The 27035-nt window shown below is 37.3% G+C and overlaps 1 protein-coding gene across 3 annotated transcripts in view; it reads left to right on the top strand.

Moving 5' to 3' along the window:
- Positions 1-27035, top strand: part of FNIP1 (folliculin interacting protein 1) — a 96305-nt gene that overhangs the window by 3013 nt on the left and 66257 nt on the right. The window lies entirely within an intron of this gene.

Here is a 27035-nt window from a genome sequence, read left to right as displayed (position 1 = left end):
TTGATTGCTCAGTAGCAAGTGCAGTGATTGCATCAGACGCTTTCAATCTTGAGGCACGTCGAATGTTGCTCTGAGTGTTATAGTTGCCAGGCACACTGACAAATTTGGGGCCAGTTAAAAAACTCGAAAAAGACCGACCAGTTTTTATGCATATTTTTCTTTGAATATGTGTCATGTTTTTGGCAGTGTGTATTACTTGGTACCAAACATTTTATAGTTCTTTTTAAAAAGTAACAAATAGCAAATTTGTATTAAAAAGCCCGTTTTTAATCCTGTGTAATGTGTCCTGTAGTGTGTGATGAGTGGTCTTTAAAAGTCAGTTCTGTAGTTTGAGTAGCAGTCATATGTGGATAGTGGACTTTAATTTAGTTTAATTTATTTACTATATGTAAGTGCCAGTAAAGAATACATATGGAACCCCATACAGCTTTTGGTGAATGCTTATATTTACAGATCATGAATTTTTGTCGGTAAATATAAAACTGTTTTTAAATATGAAGCTGCACTTAAAAGTGCACTGAAGCAAAACTTGTTTTTATTGCTGGAACAAACAGGATGAAGTACTGCGCTGGAACAGGGTGTAGAACTGCGCTGGAACAAACAAGATGAAGTACTGCGCTGGAACAGGGTGTAGAACTGCTCTGGAACAAACAGGATGAAGTACTGTGCTGGAACAGGGTGCAGAACTGCACTGGAACAAACAGGATGAAGTACTGCGCTGGAACAGGGTGTGGAACTGCTCAGGAACAGGATGAAGAACTGCGCTGGAAACTGACCAAATTACTATTACCAATAAAGGGGACCTGTCATATGAATGATAAAGAATAATGACAGGTCATATTTTTAATATTGATATGACAGGTCCTCTATAGATAAAGCTATATATATATATATATATATATATATATATATAGAGATATACACATAAACACAATACAGCCTGTATAGAAAGTTCGTTCATCGCGCATGCTCGGAACATGCACGATCACTGAACGACCGTACACGCGATAGATGGTAAACGATCGTCGTCCAATCAGATCCGCCTTGCCGGTCATTCATTTCCAACGACTATCCTTGTTCGTCGGCGTCGTTGGTCACTTTTTTTTTTAAGAACGATTTTTGGTCAGTCGTTCATCGGTCGTTCATTTCCAACGATAATAATTGGACGTGTGTACACAGCTTTAGACTATCACTTGCTTTTCACAGCGACACAACAGGAAGTAAGAGAAGATCTCTCAGAACAGTTTGTTCTATTGGAAGATTTTACTTAAACTTCTTTTCCTGTGTGAACTCAAAGATATTTAATTTCCCTTTCTCTCTGTCCTGTGGCAATAAATAATAGACAGGGTAATTCTTCCCAGTGGGGATGAAAGATGGTAATAAAAAACTGTATCCAATTAAAAAAAAAAAGTTTGGGATTTTCTTACACTTTAAGGCAAATTCCATTTCATTTTGTAGGTCGGCCATTGATATATACCGGCTTACAGTGTCATATGAGGACAAAGGTATTTTATTACAAAATGTCATGCATGAAATTGACTTTCTCCAAGTGCTCTTGTGTATTGGAAAAATTGATTTTAATTACACCAGAGCAGCGTTCGCCGATGGTCCACAAGAAAATTTTGGTGGTCTGTGGCCCACCCAGCAGGGTCAAGAGAAGTACCCCAGTGGGGGTAAAAAGCGGCCAAAGCCGTGGACCATGACTCCTGTATGGATCGCAGGCTCAGGGTGGTGGGCAGATTGGATCATCATGTGTGGCAGGTTCTGGAATCATGTGGTCACTCTGGGGGAAATTCATTCCCCTTTGAGTGGCATACGGCTCCCCGCACATGCGCAATCCAGAGTCCTTAAATTTAGTGGTCTGTGACGTCCAAAAGTTTGGTGACCACTACACTAAAGTACCAAAAACATTAACCTGTGTGCACTGGCTTTAGGACCCCTTTCATCTGAATATAACCTTTGAGGAGTGTTTTATTATAATAAGTAGAGCTATGACCCACAATTACAAAATGAGATACTGGAATACATGACATCTTTGTTGCCTTAATCCTCCAAAAAAATATCACAAATAATGAGGCCTAGAAATTACCCCTCTTACCCCTGCACCGAGGAACCTAGCATCAGGGGTGTGGGGACCCCTGGGTATTTCTCCCAGCCATGACATATCCAGGCACCAGTTGTTGACATGTTATCTGCGAACTCTGTAAAGAGCTTCAGAAATAACCAATGCTATATAAATTCATATTAATAATGATCAGCACCTGGCCAGCCTCAGTCCTTTGAATCATTCAGTAACTAAATTTGAGACGCACAGAATATTTAAGACATACTTTAAACTGGACACTTTATACTTTTCTTTCATAAAAGTGTTTTCCTTTTTTTTGCCCAGTGTTTTAGGCAAATCAGTCATAGTTCTTGTCAAGTAATGATGTATTCAGTGGTTGCCAAATTTGATCTGAATACCTAGCATCAGTGCCTGTTTGTATATGTGTGTACATGTATGTTCTGAAATCACATCCTGGCATGCATTCTGGAAAAAAATAATTTTGTATTTGCTTTTATGACTACCCTTTGTGTGCTCAGAACACCCCTTATGAATTTTCCATATCTACATGTGCAAAATGTATGTTTCCTGCTGTAGAAATACACATTAATATGCCAGGAGACAAAAACACTCACCCACTGCTTCAGCTGCTGTTTGTCCTTATCCTTTCAGCTTGTGCCAGAGTTAATTGTAAGATGTTAAGGTAATGAGATCCTATCACATAGTGTTCCCATTACTAGGTTGCATATCCCTTTCATTTGTATGCACATTGTAGAGCCTAATGTGTTTTTATTGTGCCAGAAATGTGATTCAAGATTTGTAAACATAAATATAGAACAAATACAAAAGTACTCTGAAAACCAGGAGTGTATTTCAAGTTGGTTGCAAATTGTACTTTTAAATTGTAACCAGGCTTGGCTACAGTTGAACTGCTGCTAAATGTATTTTTTGAATAGCAACTAACCTACAAGACATTTATGAACATAGTTTGAATCTCCATTATTAAAATGTATAAACCACTAGCAGGCTTCTCATCTTATAAATCCAGCTTTGCCCCTAATTGACCAATTCCTACTTTGTTTTCATTAGGGTCATTCCAATAGAGAGGATATGTAGCTCCAAAGTTTGGTATATTTAAAATTTCTGTTGGCCGGGTGCTAATGAGATGGTTGAGGATGAGGCCTTATAAGAGTGGATTGTTTATGTGCTAAAAAAATATATATTTAACACATGCACAAGTTCCATCATCCCCAGACTCAAAAAACCCAACAGTCTAATAATTTTTGTCAGCAATTGTGTGGACAGCAGTACTGATGACACACTCACCACCACTTTACTGTCCCAGACAAAACCTACTTCATCTTTAACTGGCTGTGTTCTAGGTCTTTGTTCTTCTGTGAAACCCCCATGTGGAGCGTTTTGCTTCTACTTTTATGATTAGTCAGTTTCGTAAATGTTGTTGCTAATTATAAAAAAATCCGTAACCACCATTTGTGAATCGAAAGCTAAACTCTTCCACTGGTTGTCATACCCTCATTCTCCACAAATATTCCCCCATCATACCCCTCATACAACCCATTCTGCACATACACGACACCTCATATATTCTCCTGCACACTAGTATACACTTCATATTTCTCTTCTGCGCATATTCTCCGCTATCAGACAACTGCAACTACTTTACTGCTCATACCGTCCACTGTCATACCTTCTGCTTTCCTCTCCTGTTTGTACTTCCTGCTGTCATACCCTCTGTCTTTTCTCCTACACATGACTGCCATGCATATTATTTTCCTGCATATATTGCCCCTTAATGACTTGTTGGAATTTCATTTTAAATAACTTTATGACCTCTAAAAAAATGCAATGGCTTTCTTTTTTTGAAAAGGCCTATCTTGTTCCTCATTTTGGTCTTTTCAGATCATTTATGATGTCAGTGCAGTTTCAATGTTTAAATGAACTGAGCAATAAAAGGACATCACAGGACATTATGGTTTCCACAGGGGACTTTACTGTTACTCAGAATAGCATCTTTTCAGAACCAAAAAATTGTATCACATTTGTGATTTGACTAAGTTATCAAGAAGGAAAGTCACTCACCAAGTTTGTCTTTGTCAAACTTCTTTGACAAAATTACTCCAAAATAATGGGTCTCAGATCTAAGAATTCAAAGGGATTCACAGGTGAGGTCAATCATTTACAAACAGTGACTTTCTTCTGCTGTACACACAAATTTCCCTGTGGTATTAGCAGCACTTTAGTAAAAGAAACTTTCCAGTTACACTGAAGCAAATAATAGGACAGTTTACAATTGTGTGTCTGAAAGAAAGAACTTTTCATACATCAGATGGCTTGAGATAATAATAATGATGATAACAATGATGATGTAATTTCTCTTTTAATGCGAATCTCCCTACATTTTCAAAATGTATTTAAAGGATAATTCCTCTACACTGTGAAATAGCTACACAATTAAGACTTTATACAGTTTTTAAAACGATTGTTTAGTATTTTAAATCCCTTTTAATTGTCCACTATGAGCACTGAAATGTGAAATATCTTCTTGTGTGTGTGTGTGATCACCTAAACATATTCCCCTGAACCTTTTCTTTGTTTTGATGGTGCATTAGCTGTATGAGCCGGCATGATATTGAAGGTAATAAGCTCAGTGAAATTGTGAGAGCAAATCGATGTCAAATATCTCACAATAAAAACTTTTTTGTGACCAGGTGGTCTCTGGAGCAACTTTGCCTATTTGTGAGCATGGAACCACTAGGAAGATTCAGGATGGAGAATAGAAGAGATTAGTTAATGATCTTAGATGCACAGAAGCTCTGACCATTCCTGGAATATGAACTGGCAGAATCTCGATGACAGTGGCTGAGTAGGCAATAGTTAGACTCACTGTCCCCAATGTGCACTGACTGGAGTGTAAGGAGGTATCAGCCCCAATGTCATAATAATCAAATTCATGGGGTTGTTTGTAAAGGTTTTACACAAATTTCTCTAGGATTCATACATTTTAATAATTGATTACATTTGAAAAATGTGTGGCTTTTGAATGAAAACATTTATAATAAAATGCCTCCGTGAAAAAAAAAATACATAAAAAAATGTAGTTAACAAATAAAAGAAAATGAACCCTCCCACATAGACTACATAGTTAGACTATACTGTGCAGTTATAAAAGACATAGATTATTACAGCCCTCTGTATATCATTATTCAATATGCCATTGAGTTTTTTTAATACCTACCTAATACATACTTAATACCTGGATTTGGTACTTAATTCAGACTAATATAGATTTTTTACCAAAACATCTATATACAATTTTGAGTGTTTTACTGTTTTCCAAGCACAATTGGAAATTCTAAATGCTATATTTGTGTTCATAGGTTCATATACCCTGAAAGAATTTGTGAGATGTCTTCTTTTAAGTAAACATGAGTGACCTGACAACACATTTTTCACTTACTTTTTTTGCGATCCAAATAAAACTGTAAGGCATCACAGAAAAGCACAACCAATAAGCAAAACATGGCAATAAGGAAAATATTATTGGTGCCTGTTTAAAGGTTTGCATTCCCTTAGCTCCCAGTACTGTGCATTGCTCTCTTTAGCATCAGTCATGGCATGCAGTATTTTGTGATAGTTGTGGATGAGTCCCTTGATTTTTTTAGGTGGTAAAACTGTCTGTTGTTCTTTCAGATGACCTCAGATTGCCATTGGAACAGGTGTCAACAGTGGAAAATCTCTTCTTTGTTTCATTTTTGGTGGCAACTCAGAATTTAGGACTTACCTCTTTCTTTGTCTCCCAGTGATCTTGAGAATTAGGTCAAAAGCATGATCAGAGTTCTAACCCAAAATCACGAATCTAAAAGTTAAAAAAAAGTTTTGCCTTTGGTTACACTTTAAATGTGTCTGCTGGGTGTTACTTCATATCCCAAAATTGCTAGTGATAAGTTTACATTCTTCGTTTTGAACTTTTATTCATAGGAAGAATGTGATTATGTAAGTATTACAAGTTTGCCCAGAGATGTTAGATTGGTAATTTAGGTAAACATTGAGTTTTGGCATCTGTTCAGGTCAGGGCAACTTCCTTACTATTTAAGTAACAGTTAGTCTTTCTTCAGTGTAACAAGTCATAATTATGGAATGAAATGGCGACATAACAAGCCCTAAAGGAACTCTAAACTATAGAACATCAATGCAATATATTACAGTTTACCAATGTTTAAAACATATTTATTAGTGGTAAACTGCAAAACATTGATATTTTTGTGTTTAGACCCACAGATGGCTGAAAAACCTAACTTTCCTAATAATAAAGATTGGTATCCTAATGTGGGTACTCTGTAAATTAAGTTTATTGAGTTATTACCTTACAGTCACTGTGCAAAATGTGTGTAATTTTCTGAATATGCACGAAAAGCACAGCAAGTATTCTGCTCTAAGGTATGTGTGATTGAAAAATGTTGGTAAATATAATACAGTTGTTAAAAAACACAGGAATAGCAAGAAAATAGAAAAAATATTCTCTCAGTGTTTTATAGATGCAGTTTCCAATGACAATCAATCATGTTCATATTGGCGTGTGTTCCTGTTGAGGATATTTACTGTGTGTTCTTTTGATGAGTTTTCCTCTCACTTTTTGTGTCTACAGCACAGGAAATGAAGGCAAATATTTGATATCACAAATATGTGATAAAGATGGTCTAATACCTGAGGTTTTATACTTTGCATACTGTATCCAAAATAGGAAAACAAAAATTGACTTTTGATATACTATAAAGGGTATTCTGTGAAAAATGCCAGACTCGGGTAAAGATCAGTGAAATCAGTTGGCCAGATGTCCTAGATTAGATTAGGTTAGATGTCACTGCTATTGGAAAACTTCTCCCACTGCGCTTTATTGAAAATAATAGGGAAATAACTTTGACCTTTCTGAGCTATAAACTTTTATAACTTTTTTTTTTTTTTTTCAAACTGAGCATTATGGCACTGTATTGCAAAATACCTATAAGGTAACTTTACATGTCAAATGATTTGTTTTTCTATTCATCCAGTCCTAAGGTTTACACAGCTTGCACAGAATGCATTCATCTCTGGCATGGTAGAGTTTCCAGTGAATATAACCACAGTTAGGTAACATGCAGATTTTGTTGGTATTTCTGTCTATGTCTGGAAAGGAAAAAAGAGAAATATTAAATGCTGTAATAATGAAACAGAGCAGTTTAATTTTGTCATTTATTATTTGTCTACATTTACAGTTTATTGCCTCCTACCCAGGTTGTCATCATACTTTTCACTATAATAACCTTACAGCTAGGCTGTTCTACTGACCGGACACTTACTGGCCTTAATTCCAGCCTTTAGGGCCCATTCTCACTGGTTATGGAAGTGTATTGCAATGTGGGACTGGAATATGAAAGACAAAAATAAGCAGAAACTACTGTCGAGAAAAATGATTTGACTTCAAATAAAGTCTGCACCGTGAGGTAGGAATAGTATGTTAAAAGTAATGAAAATAGTGGGAGGGACCGTGAACAGAATGATGCAGTTAGAACTTTGTTCAGAGACCATGGACCACAGGTCACAAATAGAAAATATAAAGCAGTCAGATACTATATTTATTAATGTATATTGTTCCTTAGTGGTTTGTTATTTGGGGCTGTATTCGCTTTATTAGCTGGGATATTCTGCATCAGTCATTTCTGTCCTCGAAGTCTCAGGAAATCCATGTGGTTTCAAGAAAAGGAGTTTACTCAAGCTCTTGTGATACGAGTATAATAAGAAAGGTCTTTCACCCCTCACACACTGTAGAAACCATGCCATAAAAAAATTGTGATCATCAACATTTAAAGTACAATATATATAACAGAAACCATATCATTTATCTCTTGTATTTTCGTGTAGTAGTGTGAAATCCACCGCAGAAATATTGCATTGAAAAGCGTACCTCTCAATATTTTTTTATAGTATAGGACGTTTTTTTTAAATATTTCAGTCTACTGAATAGAAGCCTTAAAGGCCTCAATGGCATCTCAGCTTGATCACTCTGCACAGTATGTGATGGCAACCTATCTAGAGCCATGTTTCTCTACCTTTTCAACATGAGGGAACTCTTGAAAAACTTTGATGTGTTCAGGGAACCCCTTCTAAATTTACCTTATCCACAGCTCACAGTGTGCTGGTCAATGGGAAAATACCTCTTACAATGCTGGCCAGTAGGAAGAATGTCACTCTTACAGACAGCCAAAAAGATTATTGATGTTCATAAACTGACCTGAGAGGCACAAACTGCGCATTGCTCAGGTTACCCCTAGCAACCTCTGGCGGAACCCTGTTTGAGAAACACTAACCTAGATGTTCGATAAAGAGCTTTTATTACTTGCCTTATACCTTTCTGCCTCTGCATCTGATGCTTTTATGCTCTTTAATGCCACAGGCCCCTTGGCATTCTCTCAATGCAGAACTATAAGTCCTGATTCATAAAATATGGATAAGGATGAGTTCTTTTGTACGCAGACTGAAACATCCCATGTCTGTTTCAATTATTCCTTCACATTACCACTAGTGCTGTGGCACAGATGACTTTACATGGTGAACAATTTAAAAAGAAAAAAGAATTGCCCCTTTTCTAAAATGTAGGACATTGTAAATATTGTAATAACACAGCTCAAAAAAAAAAAAAAAAAAAAATTTCACTTGGCAAAGAGTTTTTAATATATTAAGTGTATTTCAGGTCTGCTGAATCCAGAGTTTCATTTAATTGGCTCTAGTTCTTGTGATACAGGAATCGGAATAGACGATTTTACCAACATCAATTGTTAACACAGCATAATATTATCAATCTTTATTTACACATATATTTTGCATTTTATTTTATTAAATGTAGCATTTTTTTCATGAAACTTTCATTTGCCTTCTTTTTATTCATACATTTTCTTTTTTTTACAGAAATATGAGTTCTTCAAGAAGAAGTTGTTTAAATGACCCTAATGTATTTTGCTACTTTTACAGAATTTGGGAAACAAGCATATCCTGCATATTTTGGTGTTAAACTTGGGTACCAAAATAGGTATTGGGCTCCCCATATGGTATGCAAGACTTGTGTCTACGTCAGTGGAAAAATGGAAAACTGAAAAGATTGAAATTTGGTGCACCTATGGTTTGGCGAGAGGGCAAAAATCATCATAATTATTGGTATTTTTGTGCTGTGAATGTAAACGGTTTTAAACGTTCCAAGGAAAACAATTGGGAGTACCTTGATTTGGAATCAGCAGGACAACCTGTGCCACATGGTGCTGATGTCCTATACCAGTATTTAGTACACTCCCTGATATTCCTGTATCCGACATGGGGGATATACAGGGTTTGAAGTGTAATCCAGGAGTTAGCAGTGGAAGTGAATATGAAGGAAGTCTTTCATCAAACCAGCAGTTCCCCCAGGAAAAGCTCAATGATTTTAATACATGACCTAAGTCTGTCAAAACATGCATCTGAACTTTTAGCATCCAGGCTAAAAAAAAAAAAGAAATGTCTGAGACCGGAAGTTAAAATAAAAGTTTATAGGACAATAGAGGTGACACTCCTACCATATTTCGGTGAAGATGGAGACTTTGTGTACTGTTGTAACATCCCTGGACTACTAGACCATATGGAAGTACCAGAATACCGAGCAGAAGACTGGCAGCTTTTCATAGACCGTTCTCTGGAAGTTTGAAATTGGTTTTACTGCATAATTAGCAACTGCTATGCATCAATTCCAATTGGTCACTTAACAAAACCTAAAGAATATGAAAATATCAAAATGGTCCTACAAAAGCTTTGCTATCATGAACACGAATGGTCCATATGTGTTTATTTAAAAATGGTAAATTTCCTACTTGAACAGCAACGTGAATACACAAAGTACCCATGTTTCATCTGCTTGTTGGATAGTAGAGCAAAGCAGTGTCACTGGAAAAAAAGTGACATGGCCTCCAAGGGAAAACATGAAAAAAGGTGCAGCGAACATCATTAACGAGCCAATGGTTGAAACTTTGACATGATTTTGTGTTTCAAACCTTATTATACTCATACTAATATATTATACTGTAAAATACATTTTCATGAAAGACAATGTACCTCTTTTAGACATATAAATCCATTGTATTGCATTCAATACAGTTATTTTGTATTGAATACCATACAAAATAATTTGAAATTCTTGTTGCGCCCCTAGCGACGGCTGTACGCATCAACGCCGCCAGGAACTCCCAGGGAACGACAGCGCACTTGCCTAAAGACAGATCGAAGTGCAAGCTGCCAGAGGATGGCAGGACACTAGAGCATGTGGGAGGATGCTGATAGGACCAAGTAAGGCTTTTTTTTTTTTAAATTTTTTAGTTAACCCGAGTGTGGCTGCTTTTAGCAGGTTTTTTTTACTCCGAGTCACATTTGGGCTTACCGCTCGGGAGGTTAAAGCCTTAACACCCAGTTATGTTCTGTGCTTCTGGAAAAACATCCAGCTTTTTCCTAAAGCAATCTATAGTAGTTGCTGAAACTACTTCCTGAGGGAGCCTATTCCACATTTTCACAGACCTTACAGTGAAGAATCCCTTCCTTATTCGAAGCTTAAACTTCTCTTCCTCCAGACGCAAAGAGTGCCCTCTTGTTCTTTGTAATGATCCCAAAGTGAATAATTATGAAGAGACTTATCTGCATGGACCATTTATATATTTTTACAGGGTGCTCATTACCCAACTTAAATGTCTCATCTCAAGAAAGAATAGATTCAGTTCAGCTAATCTCTCCTCATAGCTCCTCCATTCCTTTTATTAGTTTAGTTGCCCTTCTCTGCACTCTCTCAAATTCCACAATGTCCTTTTTGTGAACCGGTGCCTAAAACTGGACTGCATATTCCAGATGTTGTCTGACCAATGCTTTGTACACCGGCAGGATTATATCTCTATCTCTGCAGTCTAATCCTCTTTTGATACAAGAACGTATTTTGCTAGCTTTTGATGCTGAATCTTGACGTTGCATGCTGTTATTACACAGAAATGGTACTTTTAGTCCCAAACTCTGTATCATTTATAAGGATGTGATAAACAATAAAGGTCCCAACATAGAACCCTGGGGTACACACACCACTAATAACCTTCACCATTAATCACTACTCCCTGGATGCAGTTTTCTATCCATTTACAGATTGACTTTTCCAAACCTATTGAGCCTAACTTGCATATTAACGGTCAGTGGGGTACTGTGTTAAATGCTTTAGCAATGTCCAAGTACACTATATCAACTGCTATTCCACTGTCTACCTGTTTACTTCCTCATAAAAAGAGAGTATATTTGTTTGACAACTTCAGTCTTTCTTGAAGCCATGCTGACTATCACTTTTTTGGCAGAAAAATGACACAATTTTCTGGCAGAAACTCCTCTAAGTCAAACTCTTTAGGACATTTCTAACCATGGACGTTAAACTAACCGGCCTGTAGTTGCCTGGTAACGTGATAGGAACCACATTGGCCTTACGCCAATCCTTTGGTACCATGCCAGTGATTAAAGAGTCTCTAAAAATTAGAAATAATGGCTTTGAAGTGACTGAGCTTTGAGGACACTTAGATGTAATCCATCAGGTCCTGGTGCTTTGTCAATCCTAATTTTGCCCAACTGTTTCTCAATCATATCAATTTTGAGCCATTGTGAACCGTTTAAGGCAGTGACATTGCTATTATGAATTTGGACATGAGCATTTTCCTTTGTGTACACAGAGCTAAAAAAAAGTGTTTAGCACATCCGCCTTTTCTTTATCCCCAGTTACCAATCCAGAGATATCCTATAAGGGTCCTACATGCTCAAATCTGTTTTTTTTTGCTATTAATAAAGTTTAAAAAATTTGGGGGTTTGCCTTTCCTGAGCAATCTGTCTTTCATTTTGAAGTTTTGCACATTTTATCTCTCTTTTACATCTTTTGTTATATTCTTTATAGTTTTCAAATGATGAAGGGGATCCTTCATTTTTTAATTTTTGGAATGCCCTTTTCTTGTTCCTTATGGCTTTTTTAACATCAGCTGTGAGCCACATTTCATTTAATTTGGTTTTCATTTGAACCTCCAAACTTATTACCCGATGCAGAATATTTATATTTTTCAGTGTGCTTGTGTAGAACAATCTTGAAACATTCTCATTTCTGTTTTGTGTTCTTTGAGGACAATATTGTCTTCCAGTCCAAGTCACAGAGAACTGCCCTTAATAATGCAAAATTTGCTCTCTTAAAATTCAATGTTATTATCTTTCCTGTTTTTGCTTCCTGTTTACAACCTACATTAAATCAAATCATAATATAGTCACTGCTACCCAAATTCTTTTTAATATGAACATTGGTTATAAGCTCTGTTAGAAAGAACTAGGTCCAGCAGAGTATCATTTCTAGTTGGGGCTTCTATAAACTGTACCATAAAATTATCTTTCATTTTCAATTTATAAATGTTCTCCCTTTTGCTGTTCCTGTAGTGCCATTACTCCAGTCAATGTCCGGGTAGTTGAAATCTCCCATGATTAAACCTTTCCATTTTTTTCTGCTTTTTCTATCTGTGCTAGTAGTTGATTCTCAATTTCTTTCTTAGCACTGGGGGCCTATAGCAGACTCCAATATTTAATTGTGTGTTATTCAACTCCACCCATAATGCAACCTCATCACTTGCTCCATCAACAATTTCTTCTTCCACATTTCACACTTTTAGATCACTTCTCCCATACAGACAGACACCACCACCCTTTTGTTTGGCTCTGTCTTTACCAAAGAGAGTATATCCAGGAATGTTGACAGCCCAGTCATGCGACGAACAAAGCCAGGATTCAGCAACCCCAACTAAGTCAAAATGCTCTTCATTCATCAAGGCTTCTAACTCCCCTAGTTTGACAAATCCTTTTGTTTTTCAGTACAAATAGTACTGCGCAATCCAATGTTTGTCTGTAACATGGGATGCTCCTTATATTTATCCATAACCCTCCCCCCAAGTATCCTCAATCCACCCTCCACTAGTGGCTGACCCCTGTCTGACCTTCATGCCACCTTATTTAACTTTTCCACCCCCCTCTGTCCTAGTTTAAATACTCCTCCACCATTCCTCTAAAGCCGCATAACACCTGCAATTATTGCCGTTGGAAAGGATCTTCACAATCCTTTCCAACGACAAAAGACTGAAAGATGCATGAACAAGTGCTGTACATACAGCACCGCTCTGCTCTATGGAGAGGGGAGGGGGAGAACGACAGAGCAGCACCCTGCTGCGTGCCCCCCACCTTCCCTTGCATTACGTTCATTCGTCATCCATCGTCTGTGGATCCGCCTGGACGGTCGTTCGGACGATGGATGATGTGCGCTGTACACACGCCCGATATCATCCCTGAGCCGATTATCGGGCAAGAACCATTGGACGTGTGTATGTAGCTTAAGTCTTTCCCCTAGCACAGCAGACCCCTTCCATTTAGGTGCAAACATCTCTGGCATATAGGTTGTACCCCAATGAAAAGTCAGCCCCGTTCTCTAAGAACCCAAACCCTTCCCTATTTCACCAGGACTTAAGCCATTATTGAGGTCAATATTTCACAAACTGGAGCTAATCTAGCAAAACCAATACCATATTTGTATTCCGTGCATCAAACATAACCTAAAATAACTGTAATCTGTTTGGTCAACAAACATTTTTTTGCCAATGTAATAGTTCACAGTGGTAGGACCACACATTTCATGCTCAGATGCTTGACATTCCACTTAGTTGGCGCTAAGGGATCTGCTTTTTCCTCAAGATTTTTCAGGTGGCATGAACTTCCTCAAAAAAAAGTAGGTAGAGCACATTCTGTACATAATTTGGGCTTTTTAATGTTACATGCTCATACTGGTATGCACTTTTACCCTTGGGACTGTATATGTATATTACAGTGTGTCTAAAGTCATAAAATAAATCAAATTATTGCAAGGTGATCGAAAATATGTTACCTTTGAGACAGCAGGAGGTTCTTTTGCCCAAGGCTACTGAAAAACTTTGTGCTTTTTTAACCCTTGACCAGAGCTTGCCATCATCTCTGTCCAACCCTATCAGTCGCACAATGTGATAATTCATGTTTAGAGAACTGTTGGCTTATTACTGTTGGTATTATCAACTGAAGATGGTTACTTTGTGCATGTAGTTCTGAATTCAATACATTTTCATTACTTGAATGTACGCCACCAATCCCACTTTTGAGTTATAATTCCAAGACAGCCAAGCAACTTGCCTTTATAGAGGCTTGTCGACAATAAACCTCCTATGTATTTTTCTTTAAAACATGCATTGGGGATCTGATGAATCTGTTAATCTATGCATTCTCAAGTGCATCTGACAGAAATGAGCTCTAAATACCTGGGCAGTGTTGGTGGTGCACAAACATATGATAAAAACAGAACATTCACTTTTTGGCACACATTATATATTTTTGTTACTTCCCTAATCGAAAAGATAACTCCCTATGACCAGATGCTGATCCTGCCCTGGCCCACCTATATTGTACTAATAAAAGTAATGAAAGGATGAAATGACTTGGTGAGGTCCTGGAGAAAAATAGTCAACTTTGTTTATAGTTTAGAACTTTATTGCTTCACTAAAGATAAAGCGAACTTGTGGCTCTGATATAGATATTTAAATACGTATATCTTTTTACAATTAGTAAATAAGCTTTAAAAGAAATAATTGTTGCTCTCAGTAGCTGCAGGCACTGTGGAGCAGTTCTTCTCCAAAACTGCACCGATAAGACGTTCCTTTTGGTGCTGAGTTCACTCTATTTCATTGCTGTCTACAGTCTTTCATTTAAAAGGGCTTGTATTCCTTTCATAGCAAATTGCTCTTTTTGGTGTGATAAATATACCTCTATTTAAAAAAAAAAAAGAAAAAGCCAACATAAGACAAACAAAATGGTGGGTCAAAGTACTGATTGTTTAAAGCAGTCATTCCTTATGGTGTTTGTAATAGAGACATGGAAAGGCAATGGTCTCTTCTTTATTTTGAATTCCAGTGTCTCTTTCCCCTGTCTCAGAATGTTCAGCTTTATGAGCACCCACCTGACTGTAAAATCAGTTTCTATCTATGTCTGTTTGGCAGATCTAATGGAGCACAGTCAGATTGTGAAGTTTAGGTAAGCTGGGATTTTAATGTAAGTTTCCCTTCTCTTTTGTAAATGTAAAATTCCACAGAATAGTTGCCTTCTCCCCCCTCCAAATTTCCTGTACTTTGTCAGTTGGCAGAGCATGGTACAGCTAGCATGGTGAAACCTGCTGTCTGTATGCACATAATGTACGAGTAGTCCTCATATCTTGTTTCACTCAGTTAAACAAAAAAGGACATCTAGTTCATGGCTTAGAACTATAATGAACCTCTGGCTGTGCATCTTTTAGCACTTGTGAATGTTTTTGCAGTAATTGAGAAGCATTTGGCCCCAGCTCTCTGGCCAAGCAATCTGTTTGTTTTTTTCCAACACTAACAGGGAGTGAAATAAAGGTTATGGTGTGTTAGCCATTGCCCCTGATTCATCAATAAAATCCGCGCTCGCTGGAAGCGCGAAAGTACGCGCGGCCAGCTGTCACGGTTTACCGCGGTCCGGACTCGAGTGTGCTCGTACACGCGCCTCCTCACTGCCAGCCGGATTCCTGCCTTCATAATAATGAGCAATAGGGTGCGCGAATCTTTCCAATTAAGGCGATTAGATTTCAGCTGCGCGATTAAGGAGGATCTGTTAAGCTCAATGGTGCGATCATAGCAATTAATTAGCGTCTTAGCGCACATAAATGTTTAAACCATTTAAACAGCGCAAACATTTTTTTTTAGGGCTATGGGTAATATGTGTGCCATTAGAATGAATGATTTTTGCAGTGACTTTTAATGCAAGCTCGCCAGTGTAAAGCTGCCGGACATGCGCGGCTCTGGCCGCGAGCTTTTTCCGTTTGCTGAATAGCGCAACGGCGTACGATTTCGGATCGCGAATACGAATGCGCGAGCGATCATCCGATTCTGCTTGATGAATCAGGGGCATTGTGTCTTGTCGTTAGGTGTGACTTATGTGTTATATGATAAATACATTCCAGATGCATCAAAACTACAGGTTCACAAAGTTTGCTAAGAAAGAAACTACAGCCTGAATAGACAAGCCTGTCCCCTGATGACATGATGCAGAAACTGACCCATGCTTTACATGAAAGCAGTAGTCTCTCTGCAGAGGTCTGGCACACCACCTGCTACATCAGAGCTGCAGCTCTCCAATCAGAAATCACTTCCAATTTGCTGCTTTTTTGAGAGCTATAGGAAATGTTAGACCAATGCTTCCAGTTGGAGAGAAATGGTAATTTTAGGTACAGTAAATTGTAGGGCAGTGGTCTCCAACTCTTTCGGTCCTGCAGACCACTAAAATTACCGTCTGGTTGTTACTCAATGGGGAAGAAACTCCCCCCCATAGTGACATCATGATACCCAAACTCCGCCCACTCTCCCATCGTGTTCTCAGATCTGGGATCCAGAAACACAACCTGCCCATTTAATTGAGCCTGCGTTCTGTACAGGGAACATGGTCTGCAGCTCTGGCAGGTGCACCCTGCCAGCGGGGTCCTTCTCCGGAGCCCGCTCGGGGGCGCACCGGCCAGAGCCACAGACCACCAAAATTTTCTCAGAGACTACCCGTGGTCTGTGGGCCGACGGTTGGTGACCGCTGCTATAGGGACCATTTAAGGTTGTCATCAGCAGAGGAGGGTAACCTTCTATTGGGGTCACTTATCTGGCACCAACAGGGATTGGTAAATTCCAGATAAATGTAGTTTTTGGTTGATTACAGTCACTAATAAAATAAAAATATATTAATGTTACTCAATAATGGCACAATAAACATAGTGCAGTATATTCAGAGTATACCCAGTATAGTAGAAAGATAAATATTACCTGTACGGCATAATATGATTGTACCACAAAAAGCAGCAGCAGTAGAAGAAAGTCCATACCCAATTGTGACTAGCCATCCCAAAGCAGCAGAGGTCCTAAATATGGACATTTTGGGCCACTGAGAACATATGAGAGCCCTGGGAGTAATGCACGGTCCATCAGCTTAATGATGACATGGCTTGATGGCAAGATTACTTGACTTCCAGATAACAAGAAGTTTGTTCTATTATGTTGCCAGGGAACATACTTTTCTGCTCTAGCTGTGGCTGTTTTCCAAAATATTATTCATAATAAAATGCACATTTGGTAATGCACATTTGGTTAAACCTGAATTGTAAATAGCAATAGAAATTTTGGAATTTGAAACTTTTACGCAGCCAACCATTAGCTGAACTTCAATGAATCCTAACAGTGATTTCAGTATTTTAGAGGAAAATGCTTAGAAAGGTAGACTTTTGTAATTGTAATAGTTCTTATTTTATCATCCATCCACGTGATGATCCATCTGCTGTTAGCTTGGGATATCACTGGCATGTCAGACTTAGCAGAAGGTCATGTATTTTGGTTCAGGCTAATAGGAGCTTTTACAGGTTTGTTTGCTCCATTTCTTCCAGTCTGATATGTCAGCAAATAGTTCAGGTGATAGTGCGCCTGCTAATGGCAAAGATTGTGAAGCTTCCAGCTAGCTATAAGATGCACATAGGATTATTTACTTCCATTCCTGGGAGGTAGAACTGATCTATACCAGTTTACACTGCAAAGACCTTGATGAGACATTTTTTTTGATATTCTTAGGTTGAGAGGAAGAGCTTTCCCTTGACATTCTGTATGAGGATTTGTTTAAAGTAATGCTGTTTTGAGAGATAGTAGTGCCATTGTTAGATTCTAGTTGCCTGACTGTAATGTTTATACTTTGTTTCCAGGAAGGGCGAGAACCTCTGTCATGTCCCCAGACTGGGAAGGTCCATCCTTTATTCTTGTCCGAGTGACTTGTATTTGTGCTGAAAATTAGGGAACATTTAAGGTTGTCATCAGAAAAGGAACATAATCTTCTATTGGGGGTCACGTGTACTGAGATCAGTACTCTTTCCTCTCACTTCGTGTGGAGTCTGCACTACAGGAAATGTATATGACATAAAGGCATAAAGATACCAAAAGAAAAAAATGTCACAGGAGGTTTTAACACTTTTTAACATTTTATGTCATTAGATTGTGAGCCCCTTTGAGGGACAGTTAGTAAATAGACTATGGACTTTGTAAAGTGCTGCGTAATATGTTGGCCCTATATAAATATGGGATAATAATAATAATATGTCCGTGTTCTCCCCAGAAATTATTTTCAGCTGGGTGGGAAGAAATTGTAGGTAGTTTGTCAAGAAATGGAAGGAACGTCTTTGTACTATGCCAAACTCTCCAGTTCCCCTGGATTTGTGACTTTACAGGAGTGAGGTGGTGCACACTGGGGTCGGAGAGATCACTGTGTGTGCATTACAAAGTGTTTTAATTTATACTTATAATTTATTTTATTTTTTTATTTTTTTTTTTACAATGTTATAAAGGGGAGATTTCTTTCTCCCTAATGGAGCTTATAGGAGCCACCCCTTTAAATAATTAATAATAATACAATACTATAATAATACAATAATTAATAATAATACAATAATATAATAATACATACAGTATTAGCACATAATATCCCATTCCTAGTTGTATATTCACAAGACTGGGACATTTTAGACTAGACAGAGCAATTCTAGTAAGTAGCAGCGACTTTTATGGTATATCTAGTAGATTCAATACAGCAATGTGTTAATAATAGCAACATTAATACCATATAGATGCTTACATACCTAAATTGTACTGCACAGAAGGAGCAACCAAGAGCCTCCTGGGATGCCTGACGTACCCTGTTTCCCCGATGATAAGACACTGTCTTATTTTTTTTTGAAGGCCAAGGTATGTATAGTATAGTATATTTTCAGGGGGATGCCTTATTTACCCATGAAGAAGACTACAGTACACAGTTATTGTTCATGTGCCATTCATGTCCACTTCTGATCAATCTGTGCCAATCATTGTCCCCTTCTGATCAATCATGTGCCATTCCTGTCCCCTTCTGATCAATCATGTGCCATTCATGTCCAGTTCTGATCACTCTGTGCCAATCATTGTCCCCTTCTACTGTAATCAATAATATACTGTACCATTTAATGGCCCATTCTAAAGCTTACCGTATATAGAGTGGTATTGCTCACAGCAAAAAAAAACCTGTCTGAACTCCTGAACAAACTCCTGCAGTCTCCGTTAGGGAGGGATGAGGGAAGCTGCCTGTGTTTGCGTGGGCGGAGTCACGTGTGTTTGCGTGGGCGGAGTCACTTCAGTCCTGTCACTTCCTCTTCATGAAGAGGACGCACGGAGGAACCACACGGAGGAACCACACACGGAGTCACCCACCGCACCACGCGATTCTGGTAAGTAATCGGTGGGTGGCTTATTTGCGGGGGGGGGGGCTTATTTTTCATTTTTACCTAAAAAGGGGGGGCTGTCTTATTTGATGGCCCTGCCTTATCATCGGGGAAACACGGTATGTATTCTGGAAGGCTCTGCACTCCCATTCATTCTCGATCGCCTAGGCGGTGCTGCACTCTTTTTATTTTTTTTTTTGTTTTTTTTTAAAGGGTGCTGCTTTAAAAAAAAAAAAAAAAAAACAGTTTTTACTTGTTTTCTACCCTTTTATATAAAGTGAAATTTCTGAGTTTAGGTACTCTCTAACCTCCCTAGCGGTAACCCTGAGTCACACTCGGGATAGGTAAACCTATGAAAAGGTGAGTAAATACAGCCTTACCTGATCCGCCTGCGTCCCGCGTTGTCCATCGCCGCAATCTCCGTCCTCTTCCTTCTTCCTCCGGTAGATTTTTTAATTTATTGTTTTTACATGATTTTGTGGTTCAAACTTTATTTTACTCATACTAATATATTATTCTGTAAAATAAATTTTCATGAAAAACAATGTACAGCTTTTAGACATAAAAAAACCAGAAAGAAATGAACCGCTAGGGAGGTTAATATGATGGGAGGACAGAGCTCCTGTTTATGCTGTTGCTACTTTCCAGTCCTGTCACATGTTAGAGGTGGGTTTAGGGGAAAGTGGGTTGAATTCTGCTGACTTTCAGTTTGAAAACTGAGGACATCTAGTGGTGGAAGAAAAATACAGTGAAACATCTCCAGAGTGAATGAGAGTATCACAGCAAAACCTGCCTATGTTTTACTTATATACTATATATTTCTTAGGCTATTATTTTTTCATGGAGTAATAGTCTATTTATATTTAAAACCTAAAAGTTTTCTCTCTGCTTATATGAAATTCACTGTTCTGCTTCGTTCATAACCACATATTCATTCATATTTGTTGCATTTTCCAAGATGAATCCTGTGTGTAATGTGATATGTCCACAGCTTTTTAAATTAAATATAAGGAAGAGAGGAAATCATGTTTTTTTTGGCAGAGAAATTATTTTATAGATGTTAGAAGTCAATACAGTAATGCATGAAAAAACATTGTGTAGTATACTAATAGCCAAGAGCTCAATCACCTCAAACTTAAAGTCTCTAAAGAGTCCCTTGAGGAAGCCCTTTCGCGAAACACACTGGAATTGAGATGACAATATTTCTCTATGACTACCAATAATCCTACAACCAATGTATTGTACTGTATGACTAAAGTACATCCGCAGTGATGTCTCTGTCTAACAGAGACACATGTACTTGCTAACGAGAAAAAAAAATATCACAATGTATACTACTTGATGTTTTTTCATGCATTACTTTATTGACTTCTAACATCTAAAAAATTATTTGTCTGCCAAAAAATTTCCTCTCATCCTTCTATTTAATTTGATCCAATATGGGGGGTTGGCAGTGAACCAGAAAAATCTTTTCAAAAATTATATGGGAACCTACTATCTTCTACACTGGGGAACACATTTTTTGTTAGATTAGAGTTAGATGTTAAACTTGTTTTTTTTACCAATTTTTGGGTGGTGAATTCAAAAATGACCCCCGTTTCTTGCTATCACATCCAGTTTTTACGATACAGGGTACCCTCCATTTTTGTCAAAAAACATACAAATTTTACATACAATGAAAAAATAATGAAATAATAACTTAAATGTACTGTTTATTTAAATTTCTTTTGTTCATACAAAGGATTTATAGTTACTCTGACTTTTTTTTTTTTTAAAGTAAAGCATTTCAAAATAATCAAGTAAGCGGTTAAGGTAAAAACTTTTCCTGGAGTGTTCAGTGTTAGGGCAATCCTGCCGGATGCTCCAACAATAGTCAGCCATCATATGTACATCACATTTACCCTGATACCGTCCTTCTATGACCTTAAAATCTTGGTGGAATCGTTCACCTTGCCTCATCACTGACTGCACCAAGGTTTTTGAAGTTAGAAAGATGGCTATGCAGAAAATGCACCTTGATGCTGATATTTCCAAAAGTTTCCGGACAATTTCTGTGTAGTTATTTGCTCATGTGTTTTCAAGAAAGTCCTTGACGATGGCTTTGAATAATAACCATGCATTCTTTTTGACTTCTGACATTGTCCTGATCAGGGCTGTGGTAGATAAATCCTTTGACTCTGAATCTCCGACTCCTCAGTTTTTCTGGTACCCCCTACTCCGACTCCGACTCCTCTGTATTTACAGAGTTTCTCATTTTATCTTCACACTTTTGCATTCAAACTTCACAAAAAAATTTAGACCCCCTAATTATTCCTAAATCAATACATTTATTATACAATTAATTATAACACAATTTTTTTTAGTATAAAAGTTTTTCTCAAGAAACATTAATAAAAAATATATGAAAATAAATTGATGATTTGTAAATTATTATGTTTTTTTACTTTTTATGATTTTAAAATTAAAAATCTTTATTTCAGGGATTTATAGTAAATTTTAAGATAACATTATTCATCTTTTTATATTCAAAGTTATTAGCTTTATATTAAGTATTGCACTTACCCTTATGGCCAGAGAATTAGGTAATGCAGAATGTCAAAGAATGGTAGACCGTTATCTGAATGGAAGTGATGCCTCCCAGATATAGCAATGCTTTTGAGTTGTAATTGTACAACCATAACCAAAATTATTAGGACTTATGAATCCTAGGTTTCTGGTAGAGTGGAAAATTACTAAGAGGAGGTGTGAGAAATTCAAAGTTGGATGAAGCCCATAAGGAGGAGTTACGCAAGTTAATGTCCGAAGATTGCGGAATAAGCCTTTAGGGCAATGATGGATCAATTATTTACCAAATTTGGAATTAATGTATCTATTTCAACAATAGATAGATGCATTGATGAATTCCAATAGTCATTAATAAGAACTTTAATTTCTGCAAGGCGCAATGATTCCCACTCTTCAAGAAAGGCTTAGCTATGCTAACAAAATCCTTGATCTCATTGCTGAGGAAGTTGGAAAAAACATTTCTACTTTCTTGATGAACATCTCAATGAGAACCAAAAGGGTAAGATCTCCTATTGTGCAAAGGGCGGTGCAAGTTGTGGCTGGAGTGTGTTCTAGAAATTATTTAGTTATTCAGTTTGTTGTGTGAAGAATGGGATCCTCCACTTCAAGTCACAAGCATGAGCATTTAATCAAGAAGCATTCCTCAATTTCATTGATGAGTTTTAAATATTTTTAGTGAAAAGAGTGTTCAGCATGCCATACTAATTAGGGAGAATGTCCCCTTTCATAAAACTAGCCAGGTAAAGAGCTTGGTTGAAAGTAAGGGACACTGACTCCTATTTTTACCACCATACTCTCCATTTCTTAATCCTGTTGAGATCATGTTATCTCTGGAAAGAAATGGTAAGAAGAAATAGGCCAGTTAATTTGGGTTCTTTATTAGAAAGCATCATTAGTGTATTTTTAACAATAAGCGACCAGGATTGCTCAAATTATTATACAAAAATGTTTAGCTTTTTGCCTAAATACCTAAGGGGAGAAAGCATTAATGATTAATAAATAATTTAATTATTACATATTTTTATTTAATGTTTCTTGAGAAAAACTTTTATGGTAAAAATATTGTGTTCATTTTTATAATACATTTACTGATTTATGAATAATTAGGGGGTCTAAATTTTTTATGAAGTTTGGTTGCAAAAGTGTGAAGATAAAATGAGAAATCCTGTAAAATGCTAATGTATTTTCCACATTGATTGAAGGAAGGCAACATACACACCATTTTTAACCACAGAACTACTGGCAGTTTAAACAAAAGACAAAATAATAAGACAATAAGATTTTATTTATTGTTTTTATAAAGTAGTAGGATAGCATGCATAAAAATCAGAAAACAATAACTTTACCAGTTTAAAAATATGAACCACATTCTTTGGTAGTTTTAAAACAAAAACAAAGCTTAACTACATGGACAAAAACAAAAGCTGGAAAACCTAAAACAGTTTATATAATAAACTTGGAATATAGTTGTAAAGTAGAAAAGCTGTTAAATGTAGTGTTGTTCTAAGAAACATTATTGCTTCTGCCAGATCCTCTTTCATTAAACTTTTAAATCTGACTTGATTATTTTTAGAGCTGAAAATAGTCTTTCAACACTGACTTGGGTGGCATTGCTGTTAGAACTGAAAATAGTCTTTCTACACTGACTTGGGTGGGTGGCATTGCTGTTACGGTTCTAGCCACATCACTAATATTCTTCCATTTTGTCCAAGTAGATATCAAAGTCTAATTCTTCATTCAAAGAGAATGATTCTGAGTTACCAGTGCTTATAGCTTAATACAGTAGTGGTGTTTCAGGTAGTAATCCCTTCATGCGAACTGTTACATCATAGAGGGCCTTTTTAAATAAATAGCAGCTAACAAGATTCTATCTTTTATTCATTGAAGATACAATGCTATCAGCTATTAACCCTCCACTTTTGTTCAGGCAATATATCAAGCTCTCCCATTTCAAGAAAAAATTACCAGGTGGTAAATCTTCAGGATTGCAATCTCTTGGTGACATTTTCATTGTCCAGTTCATCAACTAAACTAAAAGAAGTCTTTTAGTTCAAGCAAACGCTTTACCATCAAATAAGTGCTTCCCCAGTGTGTTGTTTGATCCCAATGGCTCCATTTCCTGCACATCTTTTCAAAATGGCATCTGTTTCAGGAGCCCTGGCTGCAACAGTTACTTGCCTCAATTTGCCAACTAGAGTAACTGCATGACGAACTTTCAATCCACTTCTTTTTGCAAGTTGCAGGGTATGAACAGCACAACCTTTATGTTGAATAGTAGTACGCTTAGATGCTTCTTCAAGAATGTTATCCAAAATGTCACTAATGTCTTCGCTTTCACTTTCTCCAATACTTGCAGAACTGTCTTCCTCTAATATCTGTCTGTCACTTTCTTTATCTACTTTATTCATTTTCTCAATTGTGCTCAACATAGTGGAATCATTATCTGTCACGATACATAGAATCTGTTCCTTTTTCATTTCAAAATCTTCTAGAACATTTTTCACTAACTTCTGAAGATAGTCACTGGTGTGATGTGCATGGGTGTCTTTTACTCCCAAGGTTCGCGTTATTGTTTTAATATTTTCATTAACAAATCTAATATTAATAGCAAAATAATTGACTCTGTGACATGTGCATGCATGCAATGGCCCTTCAGACCTTTTCCTATTGCTTCCTTTTTACATTTGGCCTCTTCAATTAAAGTTTCCATAATACTTTCTCTTTCCAGAGAAACACCAGTTTTTTTTTTAGCCATTTCTCCATTTTGGCCTAAAAAGTCTGGCTGTGGAAAGAAGGATAGTGGTACACTATTCTTTACTACCATTTCAATAATGTGGTTTTTGAATTTTTCTGGTGTCATTGTTATGGTAACTTTGTCAGATATAAAGAATCTTCTTGGTTGTGTTTGGTCCCCAGTAGATTTCTGAACATTTTTTACCCCAGAAGTAGATTGAATATTTTGATTGATAGCTTACTTTATCACAACTTTTAACATTTTAGGATGAAAACACTGCAAAAGTATTTTCAAGTTTAACGCTCTTGTGGGTGCATTTTTCTGAAACCGCTGATTTTTGCATCCAATATTTTTCGCCATCATCTTCAAGAATACATTGGCACACGTAATGTTTCCCATCACTTGATAATGTAAACTGCTCATAAACAGCAGACATTATTGTGTTTGTTGACAGACTTTTTGCCATTGTGAATGGGGTGCCACTTTCGCTAAAATATAAATAAAAATATGTTATACTAACTAGCCTATTCTTTGATTTAAATACAAACATACACATAGTCCTGCACTATTGCAAACATACATTCAACACAGCACTATACACACAAATAAGCTATATCCCTGCACTAAACCCAAACATTCCTGCACCATATACACAAACATACGCATAGCCCTGCAGTTTTAGCCAGAAAAATGAACACAGCCTTCCATCATAGTAGACACAAGCAGCCATGCAGTTTTAAAATAAACATGAACACTTACAGTTGAATCCAAAAAGCAGTTTTTTTTCTAGGCTTTTTTAGCAGAAAGTGGAAATTGAGCAGACACTGCTGCCTTTATCTTTGATTGATGATCTTCTGCTGTGCAGTGGGAGGCTCCAGGGCCAGAAGGGCCACTTAACTAACTTCCTAGTATTAGGTGGTGTGCAAAATGATGTTAAAGTTCAGCTCTGGATGGGAGCATATATGGAGAGTGCAGACAGGACAACTGAACACACATCAGGCCATAGCACTCACCTAAACCTTTATCATTACACTTGTTTACACTCAAATGGACTTGTTAAACACATATCTGAAATAAAATAAAAACACTTTTTGTAATGTAAATAATCCAGGTTACAATAATGTGAATGTCAGGTTGTATAATAGCTCAGCTGAACTTCACACTAGTAGAAACACAACAATGCACTGGGCTTTATTCTTACATCCGAGAAGTACTTATTTATGACCATTGTTTGTGAAATAGGACATTTGAACTTACTGTATTTTTTTTATTATAATTTAAATTTATCAGGAGTCGTAGTCGGGACATTTTTTTTTACTCCAACTCCAGGTACCCCAAATTGTTTCCAACTCTGACTCCACAGCCCCAGACCTGATGAAATGTTCATCTTCGATAAGCTGCCGAATCTGGACCATCAAACACACCGGCCTTTTTTTTTTTCAAATGACAGGCTAGGAAATGCAAAAATGAGGTACTTGAAACAGTCTCATTCACTTGGCAAAGCTTTAACGAACTGCTTCATCAGACCCAGTTTTATGTGCAGAGGCAGGAGTATAATATTCTATCAACAAGTGGCTCATGTAGAATGTTTGGAGCACCTGTTTTTAGTGCAGATCTTGGAGGCCAATTCCTTTCCACCCAATGCCTCTCACGAGCTCTGCTGTCCCACATGCACAGATAACAGGCATACTTGGTGTATCCGCGTTGCTTACCAAGAAAGAAGCATACCATTTTAAGGTCAACACAGATGACCCGATTGTGTTGGTGATATTGCAACAACTCAATGACCCTGATTGTGTCTGCATATTCTTTACAAGGAGAAACTGAATGGCCATTGGGACTGACCCAAATATATTGCCATTGTGAAGGAGAACACACTTTAAGCTCCGTGCACACGTCAAGCTTCCGATTTGGCTTGATGAATCAGCCTGATTGTGTCTGCATATTCTTTAAAAGGAGAAACTGAATGGCCATTGGGACTGACCCAAATATATTGCCATTGTGAAGGAGAACACACTTTAAGCCCTGCTTTGAGCTATTGATGAATAGTTGTCATTTAGTTGAGTTATAGATTGGAATTCCCAATTTCTCCATTAAAGCATTTGTGTTATGGCAATACACAAAGCCACTGTCAGTTCTAAAGTACTGCAGAAATGCAATTTCTCTGGTTGGAAAGTATGATACCTTCGTTCTTTTTTCAAGTAGGTTTTTCTCACACAGTCTTGATGCTAGGAGTTCTGGAGCCTTTTTCGATAGTCCCAAATCAC

This window comes from Pyxicephalus adspersus, chromosome 2, assembly GCF_032062135.1.
Source record: "Pyxicephalus adspersus chromosome 2, UCB_Pads_2.0, whole genome shotgun sequence".
Lineage (NCBI taxonomy): Eukaryota > Metazoa > Chordata > Amphibia > Anura > Pyxicephalidae > Pyxicephalus > Pyxicephalus adspersus.
The sequence above is the reverse complement of the archived record's forward strand: the minus strand, read 5'-3'. Positions and strand labels throughout refer to the sequence as shown.